The 18,519-nt window shown below is 41.7% G+C and overlaps 1 protein-coding gene and 1 long non-coding RNA gene across 3 annotated transcripts in view; one reads left to right on the top strand and one right to left on the bottom strand.

Annotated features, from left to right (window-relative positions):
• The window catches only part of LOC309720986 (protein FAM161A), a 29,456-nt gene extending 19,658 nt beyond the window's left edge, over nucleotides 1-9,798 (bottom strand). For both annotated transcript variants that reach the window (XM_082558283.1, XM_082558292.1), the window contains exon 1: nucleotides 9,521-9,798. The gene's annotated coding sequence lies outside the window, so the exon portion shown is untranslated. The remainder of the gene's footprint in view (nucleotides 1-9,520) is intronic.
• LOC309720989 lies at nucleotides 6,244-17,533 on the top strand. Its single transcript, XR_014280618.1, has 3 exons — nucleotides 6,244-7,039; nucleotides 15,849-17,214; nucleotides 17,304-17,533. It is a non-coding gene; the product is annotated as an uncharacterized lncRNA (long non-coding RNA).
• Nucleotides 17,534-18,519: the final 986 nt, after the last annotated feature.

Genomic DNA, 18,519 nt, shown 5'->3' with positions numbered 1-18,519 from the left:
TTTAGTTTTTTCTAATTTGTATGTTCAATTATTCAGACATTTCTATTTATATGCCACAGCTAGAAGGCCCAGAATGAGAAGAAAGAAAATAAAATCAAAACTTGTGACCAACACTCCTGAGAAGATGGAGCTGGGAGAAGGTACAACAAGAAAAAGAAGATAGGCTGAAAAGAAATTGACAAGGAATGAAAAGCAGAAGAAAGAATCAAATCAAACTAAACTCGTGAAGTAAATGGTCATGTACAGTAGCTCAGAAGAAACCAGCATGGGCATACTACTTGATGACACCACTGACAATGATGAAGCAGAAGATGACCTGAAAAGGGATGAAAAGGAGAAAAGGAATGAAAACAAGAAGAGAGGGGCTCTGATAGAATGCAAACCAATAAAGACAACCAAGCTGCTGGTTGTCACCAGTCTACAACCATTTGGTATTCATGGATCATGAGGAAACATGTGTTTCTGGTTGCGAGTTGTTGCTAAAGGTTAAAGGCAGTCACTGGGAAAATACATGCCCTTAAAACCACCTGTTGCTGGGGAAATAATATGTATTCCCCCATCATTTGACAAAACCTTAAGATGCTTTGTTCTCTGGCAGATTGCTATGGATGCAAACTGAATCAAAGCAACAGACATATCTGCAAACAGTGTCTCCTCTCAGAGCTGTAATGAAACTGTAAAAAGTGTGACACAAACTGAAAATAGAAACCTTTTGCCTTCAAGGCAACAGTAGCACTTTTGGTGGGGGGGGTTAAAGGGTTGCTGTCAGTGCCCATGCACAACTATTACTTTAAAGAAGACAAGCCTTCAAGTTTTACTACTGCTTGGCTAGTAGTTACCAAATATTTGCAGACAACCATAAAAAATTACAGGCAAGCCTGGCAGTCTGCTAGAAACCAAAAAATTACCAGGAGGGTTTTGATGCAGCACCTCTTTTGCAACCAATTTCATCTACTGACAACAAACAGCCTTCAGTTTGTTGGGAAATATGCATTCTTCCTTAGCAACCAGTAGTTATGTCAGATGCAACATGCTTGACTCTTGACCCTTTTACATCACATGAGAAACCTCAATAGGGTACTCACGGAAATACTTGGAAAATGCAAACTGAAGTTAGTGATGTTCCCATTTATGGGATTAGAAACCATGCTGTTACTGTCTGTGACATATGCTGATCTTCACCTATTGGCTGGGTGAAATCCATGTGGTTAAAGGAAAGGAAGATCCACAAACGTTTCCAAATATGGTTTTGTCGCCCACAAAGAGCAAAACAAAAGCAACAACCAGGTGTCGGTGCATGAAAGTGTGCACAGTAGTATGAGGTGAGCTTGTGCAGATCTCATGCTACTGTACAAACAGGCCCTGCAAAGCCGACCATGACTAAATGATGTACGAAAATGAGGTCAGCAGCACTTCAGTGCTACAACAACCGCTGGTATATGATATGTATATGCATTTTATTAGTGTCAATTCTTTTTGATTTGCTGATTTTAGCATGTGCTTGATTAGACAAATGTCTAAAGGTGGCTTTTGGATAGCTTGAGTCTTGTCTGTGGTCACAGCATATGTGCAAACAGCATGAGAAAGTTTGTAAAGCTTATTTCAGGTTTATTTATGAATCGACCAAAAACAGCAGATCAAGAATAGCATCACGTGACAACAGCCACAGTACACAAGACACTTAAACTCATCATGTGTACTGCAACTGTTGTCACTTGATGATATTCTTGACCTGGGTCCTTCAGCTAACTGCCAAGACAGCAGAGAAGATAAGGTTTATTGAGCTAGAAAGCGTACATGGACAATATGATGAAAGGTTTCATCAGAGTGATGAAACCTGAAGTAAGATCAATTTTTCATGCTCTGCTACCACACGTCAGTGCACATCTGCTTATTATTAACTATTAGTGGATGATGTGATGTCCTTGCTATGTCAGTGGTCATACAAGATTGTGGTTTGTGTACGCTTGTTGTCAGACTAATGACTAGTAATGACTAATAATGATCTCTTCCTGTGAAGTCTGACATGCAAAGGGTACCACATCACCTATTGCTGCTGCTGGGACAGCAAGAATGCTTAGTAAGGGCCATGATAAGAGCCAGAGATCATCAGCCTGGTCACTCTAATGTCAACTGTTTTGTCCTTTATTTATTAGTTTAACCAGCAACAAAAAAAGACTTTTCAGATTTCCTTTTTCTTCTGAAAGAGCACCTTAATAGGCAACTGCAGCTCAATCACACATTTCACACATAGGACAATAAAAGGATCAAAATAGAAACACCAAAACTTAAGGAACATAAAACTTTAAAAATGTGCGATGGATTCAGATGATTCAACAAACGTTTTTTCAACCAACAAAGATAATAACGGGCATAAGATCTGATGACAAAAACAGGAAACTGCAAAGTAAGTCATTTTTTGTGTGTGTGAACTGAACTCAGCAGCAGTGTGATGCATTCATTTCAGTGTGAATCTTCTGTTTGTGGGTTAGCAGATTCTTTAACCTACATTTAGAGGTTTACACCTTTAACAGAACAACTGCAGCTCATGCAGATGCAGAGTAGAAATGAATGAATATTGACCTGTATGTTGCTGTCCTAGATCTAAATAAAACATGTAGCAGCTTACTCAGATTTCTCAAACCTTGAGCTTCTGTGAGGGGACCTTCCACACTGTACTTGACTGTACTTTTTTTTTTTGTCCCGGACAAGAAGAGACATGCAATGCAAAGGCATTTGCATGCTACTGCAAATGAAACTGAATGACGAATAATAATGCAAAAAGGGGAAAAGTATCCCAAGCAAAAACTTTCAGTGTGTTGAAAGAGCTCTTAGTGTGAGTGGGTTTGTTTGTTTTTTATTGCTGGGGTTTGATATGGAAGTAATGACACATTAACACTTTTAGCTAGTGTTAAACCTGAGGTCATAGCTTTGCTTCTTGCAAGAGTTACCGCAGATGTGCCGGAGGCAGTGAAGCAGGACAAGGACTCACAAAACACATAGAAAGGTTTACTCAGCTCTCTTGAAGTTACATGGCACACATTTTATTAAGGTGAGACAATTCAGCCAAAAGTGTGCTTACTTTGTCCTTTAATTAAAGGACAACTATGAGTCAAGTTCGACAGAGCCAGGCTTTCTTTGCATCTTTCTTTATTTTCTTTGCTGGCTTTGACAAACCCCCAAACCCCAGTCATAGATGACTGATATTACAAAGGAGGCTCTCAACGTTCTCTGTTAACTCAGACTACCTGCTTCAGGCTCACATTAGAGCACGTGTCAAACTCCAGGCCTCGAGGGCCGGAGTCCTGCATGTTTTAGATGTGTCCTTGATCCAACACAGCTGATTTAAATGGCTAAATTACCTCCTCAACATGTCTTGAAGTTGTCCAGAAGCTTGGTAATGAGCTAATCATTTGATTCAGGTGTGTTGACCCAGAGTGAGATCTAAAACCTGCAGGACACCAGCCCTCGAGGCCTGGAGTTCGACACCCCTGCATTAGAGGGAGCATTTGACTCATCTTCTGTACTAGAGATGGACCGATCCGATATTACGTATCGGTATCGGTCTGATACTGACCTAAATTACTGGATCGGATATCGGAGAGAAATAAAAAATGTAATCCGATCCGAAGTATCACAAAATCAATAAATAAATAGAGCGGCTGTTGTCTGCGAGACCTGTCGGCAGTCTGTTGGAGCGTTTGGAGCCTCGCTACATGCTTCCTAACCGCGGCATTTCATCTCGGCGAAAACTATCTCAGAGAAGTAAAGCAAGTGTGTAAGTTCATCCCTGAATGTTTGCATAGTATTGCCACGTTAAGCAACCACTGATATATTGAGCCACAGCTGGACTGGCCATCGGAGTTCCATATTGAGGTGAAAAGGAAGTACTTCAGCTAGAATTAAAAAGTAGACACAAAGCTGGAGTCTTTGCTGCGCAGTTGCATCTACTTCTCTCATTCACTCCCTCTCCTGTTATTACCTCAAACATGAAACTGATCAATGATCAGCTGATCACCCAGCAGCACGTTTAAGCTTGATCAGCTGTTGTTAGAATTTATTTAATATTACTTTCTAGTATCAGATGATGTTTGCTGGAGCCACAGCTGTTAAAGCTGCTGGTCATGATATCCGTTTGGATATGTGGTGAGAGGGAAACGTGAAGATGAAACCAGGAGATGTCCTTACTGAATCATCAGAGCTGAACAGGTGATGGAGAAACAGGTTTACCTTTTAGGTGACATGAATGAGTTGAAGGGAAGTTATGAAGGGAAGTTATGAACTGTTTCTGAGAGACAAATAACACCAGTATCCTTTGTAGTTGACGGCTGGTAACTGTGCAGGGTTCTGTTGCAAAGTTCTTTCGCAAAGTTCTGTCGGGGGCCAGGTTTCTTTGTTATGTCATTTAAAAACTTTGAATAAGTAATTATCTGAATCTTACAACAAAAGTGGTCATCTGATTAAATGTATAGAAATCCATTATTGTATATAGTAACGAAAAAGTCTAATATACCCTAGTAAGCTATAGTACTTTTTCCTTTGGGAAGGTACCATCTGTGCAGTCTGCAATTCTGTTAAAGAAAGATGTTGAATCTATTTAAATATTGTAGAAAAATAATTGATTTCTGTGCATTTGTTTTACAATTGCATTAAATTAAAGTTGATTACATCGATTAAGGGCAGGGGGTGGTTCCCTAATAAAGTACTCTTTAAAATACCAGAATAGGGAGGATGGTGTAGGTTTAAATTTATTAGATTGATCAGTGTTGCTGAACTATGACATGTTTTGGGTAGAGTGTATTTTTTGCATACAGGTATAACAGAATAGCTTCAGCCTCTTGTTTTTTAAAACTTGAGTATGAACTTATACAAAATACAGCAAGATATTTATAAAAAAAAACTGTTTTATTGATTACAAAATACGCTATATCGGATTCATATCGGTATCGGCAGATATCCAAATTTATGATATCGGAATCGGTATAGGACATTAAAAAGTGGTATCATGCCATCTCTATTCTGTACAAAATCTTCTCAAATCAGAGAAACATATGATCGAAATCTCCAAAAGATTATAAAAAATAGAGATTAAAAAACCTTTGGTTCTGCAAGTTTCCTTTTACAGCTCAGACAGAACACTCCCCAGTTTCACATACCGCAACCTGTCGGTCAGGTACTCCGTAAGACATGACATTTCCAGGAACCTCTTCCTCAGTAGAGCAGTAAGCTCTCTGCAGCATTTAGATGACTGCATCATCCATGCCCAGATTTGGTCTGTATGCAAACTGCAGATGGTCAACACACATTTCCATCTGTGGTCTAGTCTTTACAGAACTTTTATTACATTTAATGGTAAGGCATTGTTGTGTGAATACAGACCTGCTATGCGTCACATTGGTTTCATTTCATCAACATCTTCGCCACACAACTTCCTTTTCTGGCCCACATCTAACTCAGCCAACACAGCAGAGGCTGGCACAATGAGAGCCAACTGCTGAGGTAGATTAAATGGTAAAAATGGTAAATGGCCTGCATTTGTATAGCGCTTTTCTAGTCCCTAAGGACCCCAAAGCGCTTCACACTACATTCAGTCATTCACACACAGGCGATGGCAAGCTACATTGTAGCCACAGCTGCCCTGGGGCGCACTGACAGAGGCGAGGCTGCCGGACACTGGCGCCACCGGGCCCTCTGACCACCACCAGTAGGCAAACATGGGGTTAGTATCTTGCCCAAGGATATTTGGCATGCAGCCAGGAGGCAGCCTGGGATCGAACCACTGACCTTCTGATTAGTGGCTGACCTGCTCTGCCACCTGAGCTACAGCCACCCAAGATTAAGGAAACTACCGCATTTGTTTTAAAGCTGAAACAATTAAAAATGTAAATAATAATGTATAAACAGATAGAGCAGGTAGTTACATATGTCATAGTTAGGGCTGGATCAGATGACCCAGAATCCTCTCTTAGTTACGCTGGAATAGGTCTAGGCTGCTGAGGGCTTCCCATGATATACTTATAGTAGTGTTTCTTCTTCACTCACTATGTGTTTATATACTTCTTTGCATTTAATCATTAGTTATTCTTAATCTCCGGCTCTCTTCCACAGCGTGTCTTGCTCCCTCCCCTCTCCCCAATGGATCAAGGCAGGAGGTCGCCCCTCCCTGAGACTGGTTCTGTCATTTGCATCGTTGCACAAAATACTTTTATAACCAGAAAGTTTGTAAACCTTTAAAACCTGATCGTCCTAAAGTAAATTTTCATTATTCAACAAAATAGCTTTTAAACCTCTGTTCAGCAGTGAGAGAGAGAGAGACAAAGGCCTCCCTGTAGCTGAAGGAGAGCAAGAGAGTAACAGGCAGAGTGGAATAAAGAGCCTCTTCCATCATGCTGGTTACAGAGCAGGAAACGAGGGATTTGTTTTCCCTTTTTTGGCTATTGCAGTAGCTTCTCCGAACAAGTGGGGTCAGATACAAACATTTAATCTTCTCAGTTTGCTCATGCTTTCTCCTCTCTGTGTTTCATATAAACTTTTGCTCTGAGCTGCTTTTGTTTACATTTTTTGAATTTATTTTCATCCACGAACAGCTCTCACAAGCCTCTAAAGTTTAGAGGTTGACAGCGCTCAGTCTTTTTTCTTCTTTCTTATTAACAAAGTTCTCTCTCTGTTGATGAAGCTCAAATGTTGTTTCATCAAATGTTTAAAGATTATATGATATACTGTTCCCCGGGGAGAAAAAAAAGATAAAGTCCAGCCATTAATTGATCCAATTTTTTATGGTTTTGACTTATGCAGAGCATATATACATATATTCATATACTGATTCTTGTTGAGGAGCCAAAAAAGACAGTTGCTCTAGCATATTTGACTTTTGGCTTCCCATTGTCTGCATGACCATGAAGTTCATAAGAATTAGCCCTGCCTCCGGCATCCTGCATTTGAGTCTGCTTCCTGAGGAAACTACGACACTGCTATTTCAGTGCTGGGAGGAGTCGCTGGGAGAGATTCAAGACACGGCTGTAAAGATCACATCTTTCAGGTGGAGTATGAACACCTTAGTGTTCCCCCAGAAGTGCTGGAGGAAAAAGTGAAGTCAATGCTTAGGCTACGTCCACACTAGCCCGGATAGATTTGAAAACGGCGTTTTTGTCCAAAAACGCTCGCGTCCACACTAGCGTTTTCGGTCGTTTTTACACAGTTGCACATCCACATTGAAATGGCCGAAAACGCTTACGTTTCAGTACTGCTCATGCGTGAAACGCAAGAAGATTCGATCTGCCTCATTTCTGTCTGCCGCCTATTTACTTTCCTATTTACTAACCTGACCATTTTTATGATATTGTTGCCTTTTGGTGCAGTTTAATGTGATTATCTGATAAACAAAGGGGTTATTGTGCAGTTAAAAAATCCACCCAGGAAGTTTTGTGTGTCATATGAGAAATTTGTTTGGACTCAAAGTACAGACTCAGCACACCACCAGCAGTTCTAACATGGTTATTGAACAGGGAAATTGATTGGCCTGTGAACAGATGACTTGAAACCATGTTTGTGACACAGAGCAGGCAACTAGGAACCAGACAGAAAAACTGAATAAATACTTATTTATTCAGTTTTTCGAGATACAAGAACACAAGCTTAAGATGTTTACCACATTGGTTGGTGTAGCGCTCTGAGAGGAATCCACAGCATTATCCAGCCACTAAATAGGCAAGCTTAATGAGAAAACTAGACAAAGGCATGCAAGGATATGCGTGTGAAATGGTTCCACCCATAGGCGCTTAAACAAAACCAGCCCACAGTTCCACCTTAAGTCAGCATTTAAGGTTATTAACTCAAAATCTAAACTTAATAATTCAAAGTTTCCAATTGTTTCCGATTTATCAACATCATTCATTTTGAGATAATAACCTAAAACCTTTACTTACACAAGGCAAAGATGGAAACATGCTTCCATAGCTTGGTTTCTTGAACTCTATCTAAAAAAACAAAACTATAACTTTTATCATAATGCAGATTGATTGTGTCCACTGTTGTACAGTCTCTAAGAATCTCATTATATTCAATGTGTTTGAGGTTTTAATAGCGCCACCTTCTCAGAAACATGAATTTTCTGGGATCATCATTTGCAGCTGCTTGTTGCCTTCTCTGGACTTTCTGTGAAAACTGATACTGTGAACTTGAAGTTTGAGGATGACACTTTTAGACACACCCAGAAAAAACTCTGATAAGAGAGAGAGAGGAAGTCGTCCATTAGAGGCCAGCTTCTGATTCATCATCCTTTGTGCACAAATGTGCTACTGAGTACAGATGTATGTATCTGCACAGAGAATCTGAATGTGTGCGTGCTTAGTTTTTGCCTGCAGCTCTGTTGTATTTGCAGCTCGTGACAACGGAAACCTTGATGTTGCTCAAGCAGTGTTTCCTGCTGTGGTCCAGCCATACTGCTCTTCTCATCTCTTTCTCTAATCTCTAAAACACAATATGACTCTTCTGTTCCTGCTCTGAGTAGTAGTGATGGGATTTCCGGCTCTTTTTAGAGATCCGGCTCTTTAGGTTCGGCTCACTAAAAAGAGCCGGCTCTTTCGGCTCCGAACCGGCTCTTCAGGTTGTTTTGTTGCTTTAATTAATTTATTATTAACAATAATATAAAATTATGCACAAAAGGAATTACTAACGTAAAAACAAGTGGTTTTATTTATATATGTTTATATATAAATATATGCGGTGGCCCCTAGAGACAAAACACGTACAAACTCCAAAACACATTTCTAGCATGAACTGAACTTCCAAAGCAGAGCTACTAGATCACTTAAATTACACAATTGAAAGCATGTGTGTATTGTTTGTGTATTTATACACAGGCACTCATATATATATTCAAATAATTAAAAAAAAAGTTCATTTACCTGTTATTACCACACACCAAATCCGGTCGTTGGTACTTGCTGGCTTGTGTAGCCACAAGATAACAAAGGCTCAACACTGCGCCCATCATCCTGGAGCACTTCTGTTGTCTTTTGTACGTGTTTTGAGTTTTTATGTGCTTCTGAGTTTTTAAATGCTTCTGAGTTTTTACGTGCTTCGGAGTTTGTACGTGTTTTTACGTGTTTTGGAGTTTTTACGTGTTTTGGAGTTTGTACGTGTTTTTACGTGTTTTGGAGTTTGTACATGCTTCAGAGTTCGTACGTGATTTGAAGTTTGTATGTGCTTTGTCTCTAGGGGCCACCGTAAATATACTTTTATTTATTCACTCCACATAAAATGTAATAAATAAATCATATAATACAAAAATCAACTATTCACATTTCAAGTTTTAACTATTTAAATTTTCAGCTTTTTCCTTTCACAAATTTAAAGTGAAAAGAACACAAAACACTACAAACCACAACACAATTAAATATAAATTATAATATGAAAACTAAAAGAACATACATATTCTCTGTCATATGGACCTGCATGAATAAACTTTCTCAATCCTTTATCATCTGCAACCGAAAATAGTTGTGGATGATTACTATACCTTTCTAATGTTGTTGTCCCTGCCTCTCTTTCTCTCTCTCTGGCTCTGTTCCTGTGCTACTGAGTGTAACTACCGCCCCTCCCCCCTCTGCCCAGCGTAAAGCACAAGGCTCGCGTGCAGAGTGAAGCGGAAAAAAAGTGCGAGAGAGAGGCTGAGAGAAAGAAAAAAAACAAAAACCCACGTGACGGCTCGCGATAAGGAGCCGGCTCGCGTCGTTCACGTCAAAGAGCCGGCTCTAAGAGCCATTTCGTTCGCGAACGACCCATCACTACCGAGTAGACCGCCTGGCTTCTTGTTGTGCATCGCTGGCGGAGCCACAAAGTCTGGTCTGATGCAAACTGGACGTTTATTAGCCAGCTACATACAGTACGTCTATGGTGCCTGGTTTATGTCATCGTCTATTCAGTGACCATTAGAAAGGCTATTATTAGATTAATAGATGAGCTGTTATTCCCTGTATTTTTAAACTGAGTTGACCTTCATCTTTTAAGTCACATTTAGTGACAAAAAATTATATTTCCTGTTCTAACTAGCACAGGCTAAGTTTGAATGTTCTATGCTTAAGTTAAAGATCCAGGTTTCAATGCTGCCTCATTCTCTGAAGGTTAATGTGATCTTACTTTGAGCTGAAGATCTGCATGTACATAACACAAATGAGTGCATTAGCAACAGAGTACTCAAAAGAAAACCACAAAAGATAACTTTGAAAGGAACACTCAAAACACTCTTTCATTTTCAGCCCAATGTGTAGGATGCTGGCATGTACCCTAGTTAAGATCATCCCATACACACTTAAAGATGTAAAAATTATCCTTCCGGGGCTTCCGGTGTGACGGTAAGTACAGAGCTCCCGCAAGCCAACTGGATAAAATCCGGTAAAACACGAATTAAAGTGTGAGACAAAACGACTTTGGAAGATGAGCGGAGGGACAACAAAAGCAAAGAATAAAAAAACTACGGACACCCAAAGTAAAGACATAAAACACCCGAATAACAAGGACAAGCTAACTTTTCAGCACCCGAAGCTAATATGGCCACGTTCCAAAACGGACTGGATTGTATTAGCAAGAAAATTCAATCCCTCCAAAAAGAATTGAAATCAGACTTCAAGACATTCAAAGAAGAAATTACCGGCCAAATGACACACGAACTTTCCAAATTCAAAGAAGACATCGACCAGAAGTTTAAGAACATAACTGCAGAACTTAAAGAACAAGAAGGGAAATTAGAAGCTGCGCTGACCCGCACGGAAGAAATAGAGAAGTGGAGCTATGAGGCCAATCAAACCCTGACAGAACTAATGAGAGAACAAAAATCGATGATGACCAAATTGGATGACTTGGAACTACGATCGAGACGTAACAATCTGCAGATCTACGGAATACAAGAGGGAGCTGAATCTAAAGCAGAATCGCTGGCCCAGTTTCTGGAAGTTTGGCTCAGAGAGGAGCTCAATGTTAATATCAACCTCCAGATTCAATGCGCGCACCGAGCGTTAACCTCGAAACCGGCAGCGGGTCTCCCCCCGAGGTCAGTCGTTGTCAATTTCCAACAATTCACAACCAAAGAGATGATACTTAAAAAGGCATGGGAAAAGAAAATAGTCACTCTGGACCGAAACAGGGTTTATTTTGACCATGACTACTCGGCGAGAATGGTGCAAGAACGCAAAGCATACGTGAACATCAAAAAGATATTAAAGAAAGAAGGCATCCGTTTTCAGACTCCTCTCAGCAAGATGCAAATCCACTGGCCAAACGGAGTGAAAACCTACGGCAACACAGAGCAGGCTGCTAGTGACCTGCAAGAGAGAGGATACAATGTGGAAAAAGGGATAAACAGCCGGGAGAGAGAGCACCGAAGGACGTCCGTCAACCGGGGCAGCAACATGGACACCAGTGCTGGGGTGGCTAGCAGGGGAGTTCGAGAGAGACTTCAAGAATTTCAGCATAGCAATAACAATGCATGAGAGGGGTATATGGAGACGTATGACGACAAGATGGATTTAAGGTGTGTCTGGTAGGATTATGTGGAAACACAAAGTTGGCTATGGATGGACTGTACATAATAACAAGGACTAGTATGAGTGTGACAATCTTTCATGAGTCATATCTCATTACTGGCGGGGGGCCCTTTCAATACGGGAGATATACCCCCCAAAAACAAAAAGAGGAACAACAGGTGGGGAAGGTGGTTGGTACCTCTTTACTGAAGTCCTCTTATTTGTACATAAAACTTCATTTAGTTTGAGTCCAAGTACTTGCTGTACTGAGCCATGTACTGACTAGAAAAGTGGCTTCACTGGCTTTTCACTGGAACTTGGACCTTTGACTATAAAAACTCAATCGCAAAATCTTGTGACATTACCAATAAGTTCGATGTGTCACATGGCCCTCTTCCTATGGAAAAAACAAAAGTTGTATCCAAGATGGCCGACTTCTAAATGGCCACCATGGTCACCACCTATCTTGAGGAGTTTGCCCCCTCACATATACTAATGCGCCACAAACAGGACTTTAATATCACCAACCATTCCCATGTTATTACGGTGTATCCATATAAATGGCCCACCCTGTAGAATAAATGAAAATCAGCATTGTCAAAAAAGAGCCTGATTAAACAAAGAGGATTTAACTGCAGAGTTAGCTGAAAAAAATCTGGAAAAAAAAGACTGAAAATCAAATAAATTAAGCAAAATGAATAAATATATTAATTTCATTCATGAAAATCAGACCACAGCTTCTGTTGTGGGTAATTCAAGCTTCCCTTGTGCTTACAGGAAGACCAAAGCCAACAAAAGGAAGTGAGCACAGGAGTGCAGCACTGTCGAAACACATTTGCACATTTACTGTAATTTCAATTTCGTTTCTTAGCAAAGGTGAAATTTAAAGAAAACTGAAACAAACCTCTAGACTAAAGGTTTCTCACATCACTGCTTCTCGGGGTGAGTCCCTTTTTCGTTTAAAAGTTTGGCTGTTCACCTGAAAACTATTTTCTCTGGCATGCTGGTGTTTTCCCTTTTCCTGAGAAAAATGCCAGAAATGTTTCACTAAAGCCTTTGAAGGTTATTGTTCTTTCAGCGTGTACACCAGAGAGCACAGGTCAAATCTTTTTAACACAAAGCTTCATTTAGTTTGAGTCCAAGTACTTGCTGTACTGAGCCATGTACTGACTAGAAAAGTGGCTTCACTGGCTTTTTACTGGAACTTGGACCTTGGACTATACTGGACTTGTAGAAGGTCATTCTGGAGGGTAGAAATGGTACCTTATGGCCAAATCTAATTCAGAATTAATCAAGCAGCTCATTGGGACCCACAGTTAAAATGATGATGTATATATACTGTATACCCATACATACCCCCATGATCCAGAGATTCGGGCATGGTGTCTGGCCAGAGCTCATCTATGTAATATGTGGATGTCCTCCAAACTAAATAGGAAAGAGACCACCCACCTTGTTATCAGCATTCAGCTCAAAAACCTGCATCTTTGATAGTACGGAAGTGCATTGGTGCTTATGGAATTGATAGCTTGCACATCTAGACAAATGCAGAAATGTATAAATAGCTTTTAGAGCAACATCCTCCCCCATCCAGACAATGTTTTTTCTTAGGGAAATCATTGGATTATTCAGGAAAACTATGCTAAACCACAGCGCAGCTATTAAAAAAAGTATGGCTTCTAAGTAGAAGAGAAGCAGGAACGGGATAATATTGCTGGGTTCCCGGACGTTTACAACAATGATCACGTGCGTACCGAACTGTGGAGTGGAATCAGTTCAGATTTTGGATCAACCATGATCCGTTGCACCACTAGTTTTTACTAACTTGTGTTTAACACCAACCTACCAGAGGGTCTGCAGATGAAAATTAGCCCAAGGCTAATCTGGCATATTTACATTTGTTAAAATGTTCATTAATATGTATTGCCCCTCTTTCTAAATAAAATAAAATAAATAAATAAAAGGAAAAGAATCTACACTTTTTTTTCTAAAAGTCTGGCAAAGACCTGTTGAAATGCTTTTAAGGGCAGTCTCCAGTTACAATGACAGAAGTAAAAATTGATGACTGGAGCAGCTGATCACGTGGGTTTGTGGGTTTCTGCACGGCATCCTAAAACTAACTTCTTTAAACTTCTTCCTCCTTCTGTTTGTATGACATGTAAAGTGAAATATCTTAAGTCATGTATCGGTTCTGGCATATACAGTAGCTCATGAGAATTGGCTCTTCAGTAAATTAGAAATAATGCATGCTTGTGCTAAACTATTGTTTGGTCTTTAGTACTCTTGGCAAAATGATACTTGGAGATGGTAGATGTTGACATGCTGACAATAGGTCACTCTAGCCGATTGCTAGGTGGTTGCTAGGCCAGGCAATGTGATATCTGATAAGAGCCACAAGGGCCTAAGATGTACCTCCTGTATCAGGCATAGGCAGCCTTCAACATTAAAAGCCATTTTAGCCCCTTCTACCAAAAGAGAGACAGTACCACACACGTGGTGGTGACAGATGGCTTGTTTTGTTTGTGTGTGTGTGTGTGTGTGTGTGTGTGTGTGGGGGGGGGGGGTCTTTTTCAAAGCTTGTGAGAGCCTCAGTTTGACAACCTGGGGAAGACTCACTGTTGTCCAGGTGACTATCATACCTAATTGTTTGCCAAGAACTGTAGTATATTGAAGCGATGTAGAGACACTTTCAGGTACTGTTGTTAATATGAAGGCACTCCTGAACCTGAGACGATGTACTTCATGTTGCTGTCTTCTTACAAACTTTATGCCAGCCTCCTTTTCCATCAGGACTTTGCACCTGCACAGTGCCAAGCCTACTACCAAATAATCTGCTGAACATTTTGTTACTGTGCGTTACTTGTCATGATCCTGGGTCAGTGACCCAGCGATTAGATTCTATTGTTATTATTTTCTAGTTTATTCTGATTTTGTATTTGTTCTTTGGTTCTCGTGTTTTATTTTTTCCTACCTGTGTCTAACGCCCTGTGCTCTGTTTGTGTCCCCGAGTTTTGTGTTGTAAAACAGTCTGTGAGTTTCCTGTTTTACTTTGAAGGTTTGTGTCTCTTCGTGTCTAATTAGGTTCAGCTGTTTTCCCCTCTGGTGTGTCATTCCCTGATTACTTGTGTGTATTTATAGTGTGCGTCTGCCATTGTTCCTCGTCACGTCGTCTGTGTAACCTGGTGTGGATCCTTTTTCTCACCACACCACATGACTGCTGCCCCAGCCGTGACATTACTGGCAGTTGAACACCACAGATTCAGCAGTGTTATTGAAGGTGACAAGAAACGGATTGAGACGAGTTAAGGAGCTCATCTTCTATAACTGACCACTGAAAATAATCGATGTAATCCACCATCTAACAGCCACCTGAAGTGTTGAGGTTCCCTTCCCAGACATTTCAACCCCCACTTACGGCTTCTTTCATGTGATCTCATCAGCTCACATGATATTCGAGTGGGACAATTTCATACAGAAGCTTTGACCCCAAGGGTAAAGACATGCCTACTTTTTTATATTTTTGTCACACCTTGGCTCATGTGATGACTCACTTTCCCTTAATGGGTCAATGAACCCATGCATCACCTCTGAGAACCCACTGGGGTTAAATACCTGAGGGAATTTCCATCAGTAGTTTCAGAACTGAAGAAGCCTGTTAAATGAAAGGTGAAATGAACCAAAAGTCCAGCTGCCTTTTTCAAGTATTCAAGACAATCTCTGTAAGACTCTACTAAAAGAGATTCTAGTAATTTGATACAGGATTTCTGACTTTCATCAGCTATAAACCATATTCATCATAAATGAACTAAAAGGATTGAAATAGTCTCCTTTACAGGCGATAAGTATCTTAAACATTGAGACCTGAGTCTCATACTAAAAGCCTTTAAAGTTGCTTAAATTTAGCATTTTAACCATATTGAAGCTCCCTTGAAGTTGCTAGTTTGAACCAGTTGTGGAGAAACTGCACTTTTTCTGCAGTCAAAACATCTGCTTACTAGTTTCCCCATGTAGGCCATGTTTAGGCATACCTACTCGGGCTCTGTGTGGTATAAATATGGATTTGCCGTTCACCCACACCTACCCAGCTGGGGTCCTTCAAGTTTTTTGCTGGCATATTTATAGAAGGGAAATGCAGCTATACTGTGGAGAAGGTGAAACCACTGAACATGTTGTTGCACTGTCATGTGAGGTTGAGAGAAGGTGACTGGTTCAAATCGCAATTAAAAGTAAAATGCAATTTTATTGATGTACTGCAAAATAAATTCCAGAAGTAAGAGCTGTGGTGCCATTTTCCAATTTCCATTCTCTTCAACTTATCCTTTTCAGGGTTGCGGCTGGGGCTGGAGCCTATCCCAACTATCTTAGGGCGTGAGGCAGGTTGCACCCTGGACAGGTCACAGAGGCTAACACAGAGAGACAATTAACCTAACCCGACTAACTGCATGTCTTTGGACTGCTAATTTGTCTAATCATAATTTATGTACATGGTCACTATGGGCCCCCCCACCCCACTGTAGTCTGCCCCACTGGGGCCCAGTTGGAACCTTTCGGCTCTAAACTCCAGTGGACCATCTGTCTGTGGTCTCCAGTGCTCCCACAGACCCCAAGGAGGCCTATTTGCTGTGTAACCGTTCAAGCCTTGTCCACTGCATGTTTGACTAACTTCTTTAGCCCTTTAGAAATGAAACCAGAGTTTTATTGTAAGACACAATTGTGTTCTGAGTGGCAACTGAAGAGTAAGGTTTCATTTTCCCCTCCCACAGATTCTCTTGTTCATATTTTTAGGGAAAGTGAAACTCTAGTGACACAGACTTGATCTAGTGTGCCGTGTCAGCCACGTCTAACTGTTCAGATGTCTCACGAGAAAAGGGTGTAACTGGTTTGCTTTATTGGGTTACTCCCTTGTGAGCCCGTATCACAGGCAACAGCAGCAGACTGCAGTACAGTACACACATGAAGACACTCAGCTCAGTCTGTTTAATTTGGTAAATAAAGGGTTTTGTTTGCATAAAATGTGGCTTTGTCAAAATCCTGACTTAAATGGGATACAGAAAATAAGCTTATGGATTTGCTAACTGGCCACTTTATCATGGCTACTTTACCAGTACCTGGTTGCACATCCTTTTTCCTTCAGAGCTGCCTTAATTTCTTGTGGCATAGATTTAACAAGGTGCCAGAAATGTTTCTCAGATTTTGGTCCATCCTGATGTGAAAGCATCACATGGCTGCTGCAGATTTGCCAACTGGCATCAGTGATGTGAATCTCTTGTTCCACCACATCCTAAAGGTGCTCTATTGGAATGATATCCGGTGACTATGGAGGCCATGAGTATGTTAATAATAATAATGGATTGCATTTATATAGTGCTTTTCGAGACCCTCAAAGCGCTTTACAATTCCACTATTCATTCTGTCACAGACCTGGGTCTAAAGGACCCACGGTCTTTGAATAAGTATGGACATGTGTATTTTTGGTGCTGCTGTCCTCTGTTTCCTTATGTTTGTGTATAGGTGGGTGTGTGGGTGTGGCAGAGCACCTGTTCTTCACCCCTGGTGGGCGTGGCAGACAGGAGCCTGGCCACACCTGAGGAGAAGAAGCGCACGTAGCTGAAGCTGATCAAGCCTCGTCGGGGAGCTATTTAACAGTTTGGCTGAGCGCTCCTCAGTGCTGGATTGTTGCGTAGGACTCCACGTCAGTGTCTTGACTTAGGTTTAAATCAGTGTGTGCATACCTGCAAGAGCATGTTTCTTGACAGCTGCCTCTGGTATTCTTTCACCCAGGAGGAGCGTGGAAACAGGAGGGCAGTAAGCACGGGGATTGCGAAAACACGGGAGCGGAGAGCACAAAGACACGGATTTTGGGAGAAGACTGCACGGGAGTCAAGGGAGCACACAGGGATTTATTGTTATTTTCCTGCACTGTAAATAAAGACACCGTTGCAGTGAAGTGTCCTGCGTCCTATCTCCCCCACACCCCCACGGTCTGCCATGCAGACCGTGACACATTCACTCTCACATTCACACACTGGTGGAGGCACAGCTGTGGGGCAGACTGACAGAAGCGAGGCTGCCATATCGCACCATCTGTCAGTCTATTGGCCAACACCAATAGGCGGCAGGTGAAGTGTCTTGCCCAACGACACAACGACCGAGACTGTCCAAGCCGGGGCTCGAACCGGCAACCTTCCGATTACAAGACTGTTACGTTTCGGTGTGTCAGTGTTTTGTTTTTGCGTGACTGTTATGTATTTCCTGCTTTACTTTGAAAGTCTGTGTTATTTTAGTGTGTTCAGTTTACATTTTCCCTGTCTCGTCAGTTCTAATTTGCCCCAGCTGTGTTTCCCTCATGTGGTCCATTTCCTGATTGCTCCTTCTATGTATTTAAGCCTTGTGTTTCTGTATGTCATGGTCGCGATCTCCCCCCCGTTGTAAATAGTTTGACGTCTTGTGTTTGGTGATGTAAATAAATGTCGTTTCTTGCTTTAAATCTCGTTTTGGGATTATTTTTGTGGAAGCCCGTATTAGTTCCTTCTCGTGTGTTTTTGCTTTATTTTTACTTTTTTCGTGTTGCACTCCGGTTGCCTAGGCCGGGGTGTAACATATGGGGGCTCGTCCGGGATCGCTGGAGGGTCCGAGGGCCGCTTCAGCCTCCGTCTGTCTTCGCTGGAGGGCCCGGGGACCGCTTCGGCCGTCCGCCGTCGCTGGGGGGTCCGAGGGAGGGACCGCTTCAGCCGTCCGTCTCCGCTGGAGGGTCCGAGGGACCGCTCCAGCCTTCATCTGCCTTCGCTGGAGGGTCTGTGGGACCGCTCCAGCCTTCATCCGCCTTCGCTGGAGGGTCCGAGGGACCGCTCCAGCCTTTGTCGTCGCTGGAGGGTCCGTGGGACCGCTCCACACTTCATCCGCCTTCGCTGGAGGGTCCGTGGGGCCGCTCCAACCTTCATCTGCCTTCGCTGGAGAGTCCGAGGGACCGCTCCGGCCTTCGTCTGCTGGAGGGTCA

The sequence above is a fragment of the Aulonocara stuartgranti genome, assembly GCF_965226115.1.
Source record: "Aulonocara stuartgranti genome assembly, chromosome: 13".
NCBI classification, from domain to species: domain Eukaryota; kingdom Metazoa; phylum Chordata; class Actinopteri; order Cichliformes; family Cichlidae; genus Aulonocara; species Aulonocara stuartgranti.
The sequence above is the reverse complement of the archived record's forward strand: the minus strand, read 5'-3'. Positions and strand labels throughout refer to the sequence as shown.